The following is a 7,813-nucleotide window of genomic DNA, read 5'->3' on the forward strand; positions in this document are numbered from 1 at the left end:
TCTCAAAATTGGGAAGTCAGGATTGAAAAGCTGAGGTTAGTCATACAAAGTGCTTTTAGGGTTCAAGTTAGTAAGCAAAGTCAGGGCAGAAATTGGTGAGAATTCGTAAACTGGGCAAGTTGCTGAGCTAGTCAGTGGGCCTTGGAATCTTGTTAGGTCAGCTTGTCTTTGGATTTTATCTAGCCGTGTGCAGGTCTGAACTGGTTGATGCTCAAACAGTTGGGACTTAGTTTATGTTGTGTGCTGGTTTCGTCTCATTCCTCTGGGCCATGAGTCAGTGTTGGCTCATGAGCTGTGCTTCTCATTCACTGTTGGGTCTTTGTGTCAACTTTTTCTTCTTCCTGAGAACTTCACCCACGTATTCTCAGGGTACACTCCCGCGTCTCCTCTAGGGCACATGTCACACGAGCACTATACTGTTCCCCCTGCTTAAAGTAAAACTCCCCACTAGCACCCGCTATGACTCCCTCCGATTCCTTTCGCTTGGCTGTACTTTTCCTTAGCACTTGCCATGTTCTACTTCTAACAAGGTCTTGTTCTTACCATGTTTGTTATCCATTCACTGCATTATGATATAAAACCTGAAATGGTCTTCAGTGCAAGACTTGAAATAGTTTCCTTTGTTCATTTATATCTTAATGATTAAATGATCCTGAAATAATAAATATGTGCTAATGATTCGCTTAAATGAATAAATAAATGATATCTATTCAGTTCTCTTCAAATGGCTAATGATAGAATTCCTTTAAAGTGATCAAGTACAGAGGGACAGAAGCAAACTCCTTAAAGTCATTAAGATATTAGTACTGTTAATCTTGAATACTGATGTATCAAATACAATAAGAAGTGACCACATTATTACCTAGTGGGTAGTGTGTTGTTAACCATTAACTTCGTGTATGTTACCAGATCTGAAACTCTAGAAAAGTGAAATCCAAGATTCAGTGACAGCAGAACCCTGGTAGCCTCAGCTTGGGCTGCTGGTGGGTAAAGACTTAAGAGCCACAGGGAAACTTTTTGACGTGGTGGTAATGTTCCATGTCTTGATTGTCGTGGTATCTACAAAGGACAGTGTATTCATCAAAACTCATAAATTTTTAATTAAAACAAATACATTCTATTGTATAAAATTATACTTCCATGTAGTTGTTTAAAAGAAACAAAAACTGAAATCTTTAACACATATTTATCTCATTGCTACTATTTAGTTCTATACAGTAAATATTTATATGTTTATACAGTCATCCCTTGCTATATCACGGTTCACTTATTGGGACTTCACTGTAAGATGGGCTTTTTAAAAATTATATATCTAATTCTGTATGTGGAGTTTTCTCTATATTGTGGGATTTTGCAGTATATAGGTATTTATATAATATTTATGATTTTAATTACTTTTGCCTAAAACTTTAAAACAATGTAAAAATATTTAAAAATTTTAATTCAAACACGTTAAAAGAGTATTACATTGAAATAAAATACGTATGTATTTCATGAGCAGATGAATATCATACTGTACGCAGTGGAAAGCAGTACCCCACTACCACTTGCGCAAGCTGCCAACATGCAGTTGTGCACGGCACACTGCTGGCGCGTGGAATGCAGGGCGACCAGCCCCAGCACTGTACTGGCTCGGTGGCTGTAGCCTCGGTCTGGTTGCGCTCCTGCTCTGTGCCCATGTGTTCAGCATCTCTCCTGTCCACTTCACATCGAGGTCTGATCGCTGTGCAGAGTGTGAGTCTGCACTGTTGTGTTTTGGTGAAATTTTCTTGAAAGCTTGAAATTATTTCAAGCCCTACAATGCCACCGAAACGTTCTGCTCCTTCTAAGGCTTCTTATAGTGAATGCAGCTACTTTGTGAATTTTCACCTATTGTGGGGGTCTCTGGAACGTAACTCCCACAATAGGTGAGGGGTACTGTATAGATATATATGTATATATATGTATAAACTTGATAGTATCTACTCTTGTATAGTCTTAGAAATAAAGCGAATCTTGAACATTGGTTTCCTTTTATCTCTGCACTCTGCAGAGTACAATAAAATTAGCTCACATACAGCTATCTCAAATTTCCTTTTTGTACTGAGACTGTAGAGTCTAACTTGATTAGTTCACATGTTTCCCAAGTCTCTCTGCAACATGTAAACTAACCATCCAATGCAAATTTGTGCAAGCGGTGGTGGCATACTGCATTTCCATTGTGTACAGTATGGTATTCATCCACTGGTGAAATACATATGTATTTTACTTCAATTTAATATTCTTTTAATATGGTTGAATTAACATTTTAAAATATTTTATATTGTTTTAAATTTTTTAGGCAAAAACCAACCATCCAGTTCAACCGACTTTTTAGTATAGATGTCTTATCCTCTAGAAATGATATTATAATGACTAGGTCTGCAGTGTCCTAGAAAATTTATTATTTCAGGACAGGTCTTAGTTCTAGTAATCATGTAATGTAGATAATACTGGGGATAATAAATGCTGGCAGTATTTTATGGCTGCAGCCCCAGCCAGTCCTTTGTAACATCAAAGCTATCATACGCCTATGGATACATCAGCATCTGATTCCACCGTGCCTCAGCCTGGCCTCTGATCCTATTTTCTCCACATCATCAAGAGCTCTACTCTTGATAAAGTTGCCTTTACAGAATCATCCCTTGCTAAGATCTCTTTTCTGTGGTCACCTCGTTTTGCCTTGGCAGCTGTGTCGGTTGGGGTTGTGTCTCAGTCTGACCTGTCTGACACAGGCCGGATGGCAGAGCTCTCGCTGCATTCACATCCCTGAAGATGACAAGGTAAGAGCCTCACAGGCGGTCCCTGTTGGTGGTTTTGCTGTAAGAAATCTGTCTTAATGTGACATCCAAGACTGCAGGGAGGATGGCTCTGACCAAGGATGACTGTGTCACAGCAGGGACAATATTTAAAGCATCTGCTTCCCACAAATCAGATCACAGCCAACAGATGTAATGGAGACTTCTGCCTGGCGTGCTCCTGTCCTTTTGATTTCTAAAAAACTAGCTAGCTTTAAATTTACAAATAAACATTATTTATACTTATCAGATACAACACGATGTTTGGAAATACCATGCATTGTGCTAAATTGAACTCACATATATATTGCCTCACACAGATCACTCCTTGTGGTGAGAACATGGAAAGCCTACTGCATCCCAGTTTTATAAGTGTGATCAGGGGTACTTGTCTATCTGTGAATAACTCAGTCCATTGATTTAACATAAAGTCCTCCAGGTTCACCTGTGTTGTCATACAAGATTTCCTTCTTTTAAAGTCAATAGATATTTTGAAATAGGAAAAAATTGTCCAAAAGGAAAGAACTATGGTGGAAGAAGGAGAAAGGAAGGAAGAGAAAAGAAAAATGATTTTAAAATGATAAAATGGAATCAAAACTTTGTAAATGGGAAAGAGAGATGGGTTGAAGGGAGGAGAGGGAATCGAGGATAAAAAGAGAAATCATGTATAGGCACAAATTTCCTATCATGTCATCACTATGAACTGCAAACATGCAGCAATAAAAACCAAGTGAAAGAAAAAAATGAAGTCTGAATAGTATTTTAATATATATATATATATGTAATATCTTTATTTTTCTGTATTCACTGATGATACTAATGACATCTCATATTTGGACTACTATGAATAATGCTCCAGTGAACACGGCAGTATAGATATTTCCTCAACACAGTGGTTTTATTTCTACTGGATGTATACCCAGCAATGGAATTCCTGGATGATATGGTGTTTCTATTTTTAAATCTTGGAGGATATAGCAGAGTTTTCTAAAATTGTTATACTAATTTATATTTCCATGAGCAATATACATGTAGTCCCCTTTTTGATAGCTTTACTATAATATTCTCTTTCCTTTTATTACCTAACTTTTTCACAGTTCTCATACTCAGAGGTGTGAGGTACACATTTTTACTTGCATTTTCTGGACATTGGTGATATCACACACCTGTTCATTTACCTGTCAGTCATTTGTGTGCCTTCTCTGAAGAAGGCTCTATTGCACTTTATTTGACAGGATTGTTCTCTTGCTGTTTTGTTTCTTAAACTACTTGTATGTCTTTGGATATTAAATCTTTATGAGATGCTGACTTGCAAGTTTTCTCTCCCTTCCATAGGCTGTTCCTGCACTCTGCTTCCTTGGCCTGGAAGAGGGCTATGCTGGATTCCACTGTCTGGGCCACAGTGAGAACCTTGGGAGAGGCAGCAGGGGCCTGCGAGCCTGACCAAACTCCAGCCCTGAGGCTTTTCTCTACCAGCCTGATCTCCCATTGTAAACTGACTCTCCTCAGCAGTCCCTTCCCAAGGCATTGCAAGAAAGTATCTCAGGAGGTGAAGGGTAATGTGCACAGGCCAGGGTTAGCACTGCAGTAGCACAGCTTAGTGGCTTGTGATTTGCGGTGAGACTCTTCTCCTTTTCAATCTGCATTTTTTCCACACATAAAATGGGGATCATAGTACCTACTATATGTGATTAATGCATTGGATGGGTTATAATATTTCTTATTTTAGCAGTGGTAAAATCTGTCTTTTCATGACCATGGCTGGAGTGAAAAATATCTCCTGGTTCTTCTGCACATCCTTGAAGGAATGTCCAGTTCTGGATGAGCTTCAGTACAGGGAAAAGTACTCTAGTTACCCACCATTTTTAATTTCTAATCATCTTCGGTGATGCTTATCCATGTACCTACTTGTCTTCATGCCTTTTCCTACCCTAACCACTGCTGCACATTAAAGACTATTATGCTGTTTAAAATTTCTAGTGTTTAAATTTATTTTTTTATTTAAATTAAACTTATTTTGACTAATCCATATTAACATATAAGTTAAATGCATTAATGAGGTAATGCATCAGGTAAGCTTTCTGCTTAGAAGTTAAGCAGAAAAATAAATACCAGTGGCAACCTACTTCTTAATTTTTCCCAAAGCTAAATATCCAAATATGTTTCAATGCACCATTCTTCAAAAGCCCTTACAATATTCTTCAAATGCCCATCTTTTCTGGCACACAGAGATCTGGGTAAGAAGTCCCTAAAATAACCCTTGCGGATTTTTCCTCTTTATATGAGACTATTCTCACAAACAAAGCCAAAATTACCTCAGACACTGAGTAGTTATTCTACCAAATGCTCCTCAGCAGTTGTATAGGTAGGATAATGTCTGGGTTTCTTTGTAATCCCTGGGACAGAATAACCAACACTTACAACTTAAAGGAGAGATTTCTTTTGGCTCACAGGTTTAGAGGGTTCAGTCCACGGTAGGTTGGCTCTACGGTGAGTGGGGCATTGAAGTTTTTGGTGGAAGAAAGTTGCTCACTTCACCGTGGCCAGGAAGCAGAGAGAGAAAGATGGAGTCAAGAAGGGAGATCCGCCCTCCCAAGTCAGGCCTGGGAGGACCCACCCTCAGCTACTGAGCTCAAGAGTGGAGGAATGCACTGATGAATATACCGTTTCTTCTCCCAGTGTACCTCGTAAACTTCCCTGAGCCCTTCAAACCCCAGTTTAGGGTCCCAGACCCCCCAAAAGGCTTTTCTGAACCCCATTTCCTGTAGTAAATTGTCCTTAAAACATTGTTATTTTTTTTGTATGAAAACTCTTTACCGAACTATTAAACTATTTAAAATATCAGTCTTGAAAGAAGCCACAAAAATTGTAGCATTCAGAAATTTTAGATATAACTCTTAAAAGGTAAGATATTTTAATTTTCCTGTCATCTTAGCATCAAGAAGATGACTTCTGTAGAGCCTATCAGTTGAGTCAGACTCCGTTCCCGCTGGTGTTGCCAACAGCGTCACGATGGTTTCGTTGTGTTCCACAGTCTGCTTGGTCACATTCTCAGTGACTTGCCGATAGTCACTTTCCTGACTCTTGGTTGCTACGAATTCTTTCATCACAAAATCATTTTGCTCATGGTGTTGCCACTTTCTCTCCAAATTTGTAAGCTGAGAATGTGTCTCATTTTCATGTAATCGTGCTTTTAGTGTCTCATCTTCGCTGTTTAACTTCTCTGTTATTTTCTTAAAGGCACCTTTACGGGTTGATAATATCGTTCTCTCCTGATGCAATTTCTTTCTCGTTTCTTCATCTGATAATTTTAAAGCTGGAAAATCATTGTATGTCTCCAGATCAGTTGTCATTCATTTAATTTTGCTTTTCAGAGAATGTTGTTCCTCAGCCATCTTACTTTCCAGGAGCTCCATTTTCTGTAGCTCTAACTGGAGCTGTGGGCTGTCTGCAGTCAAGTTCCTAGCTGTGCTTTGTGGTTTCTGCATTTTAGTAGGTTTAAAATTGAGGTCATCTTGCGTCACTTTTAGTTCTTGATTAGTAATAAAGATATCTGTTTCATGCTATTTATATTCCTCCTACAAGGCTCCAAAAGTGCAACAGTGCTAGCTTCTAACTGCCTTCCCTTCCAGGTCCTGATTCTCAGTTTCCTCAAAGGTGTCTATGAAAGTGTCCATATTTCTTCTCTTTTTTTTAGTTCTCTGTATTTCTGATTCATTTCACCTTGATGATCCTCTAAATCCAGGTCAAGTTGTCTGATTTCTTCATTAAACTGATTTATTTTTTCTTTTATATCTGTGAACTGTCTCTCCAGACTGGCTCTTTCTTGATCATCTTCTTTAACCTGTTTCAGTAACCTCTCCCTCTCTTCCACGGGAGAGCCCACACTTGGGTCTTCAGCAGTCACTTGATCTCGCTAGGCTTCCCATTCCTAAAGCTTTTCACGCAGTAATGCAGCCTCCTGTTTCGCCTGGGAGTGTGTTATTTCAGCTTCCAGGCTCTCCTTCATGCTCAGTGAGCTGAAGTGTATCTAATTCCCACACCAGTTTTTCCTCTGTGCTTCTCATCTCTGTACACTGGACTTGTTTCTCAGAAGATGTATTTCTGATAATGCCATCTGCTGCTTGTTTTTCTTGTTCAATTTCTTCTTCTACACTTACAATTTGTTTTTCTTTCGCTTGCCTTGCAGTAAATATGACATCTGTACTGCGTGTTCCTCGATCATGCTGAGCTTTAGGCATGTTGTAATCATCCGTGACTTCTTCCATTTCAGTGTTGGTATTGCCTATCTACCAACGTGTTGTAGTCTGCTAGTTCTCCCTGAAACTGTTTGATTTCAACAGCTAAAGTCTCTGCTCTCTTTTCACATGACAAATACACTGAATTCTCTTGATTGTGCGTTTCTATTTCTTTTTGAAGTTTATTAATTTCAGTTGTAACTTCACTTATTTTACTTCGAAGAAGTCCAAGATAGTAAGATTTATCTAAAATTTGCTCTGGGGACCTTTCATTCCAGTTTTCATTCCACTCAAGCCTTGCTGTGTAACAGGCCAATCAGCAACTGTGACCTGAGATACAGAATTTCATAGGTGCCCAGGGACTGCCACGAGACCCTGGCCTTGCTGTTCCAGGTGGCATTCCAGGTACTTCCTGGAGGAGGCCTTCCTGTCAACCCAATTCCACCTCATGAAATGCGGCAGGATGAAAATTTATGGTTACCGGCCATTGTCCATCCGGAGCGCTCCAGGGCACTTTCTGAGGCCGGCTCCGCTGAGCCCACAGGCCCTTGCAGCCCTGCCTCACCTCGGCTGAGATTTCCAAGGCCCTCAGGCCTAACCGCGAGAGTCCTCGCAACATTTTTTGTCTTTAGTTTTACTTCAACTTTTATGCACACAGAGAGACTATATAATTTTTTCTCTATTTCAGTAATAAACTTCTGAAACATCATTGTTTTAACCTTATCAGGTCAGATCCATGCCTTGTCTTCATAGGATCCT

At 39.4% G+C, this 7,813-nt stretch overlaps 1 pseudogene; it reads right to left on the reverse strand.

Annotated features, from left to right (window-relative positions):
* Positions 1 to 6,455: 6,455 nt before the first annotated feature.
* Positions 6,456 to 7,542, reverse strand: LOC102008390 (annotated as a pseudogene).
* Positions 7,543 to 7,813: the final 271 nt, after the last annotated feature.

The sequence above is a fragment of the Chinchilla lanigera genome, unplaced genomic scaffold (genome assembly GCF_000276665.1).
Source record: "Chinchilla lanigera isolate Chin_1 unplaced genomic scaffold, ChiLan1.0 scaffold00010, whole genome shotgun sequence".
Classification (NCBI taxonomy): Eukaryota; Metazoa; Chordata; class Mammalia; order Rodentia; family Chinchillidae; genus Chinchilla; species Chinchilla lanigera.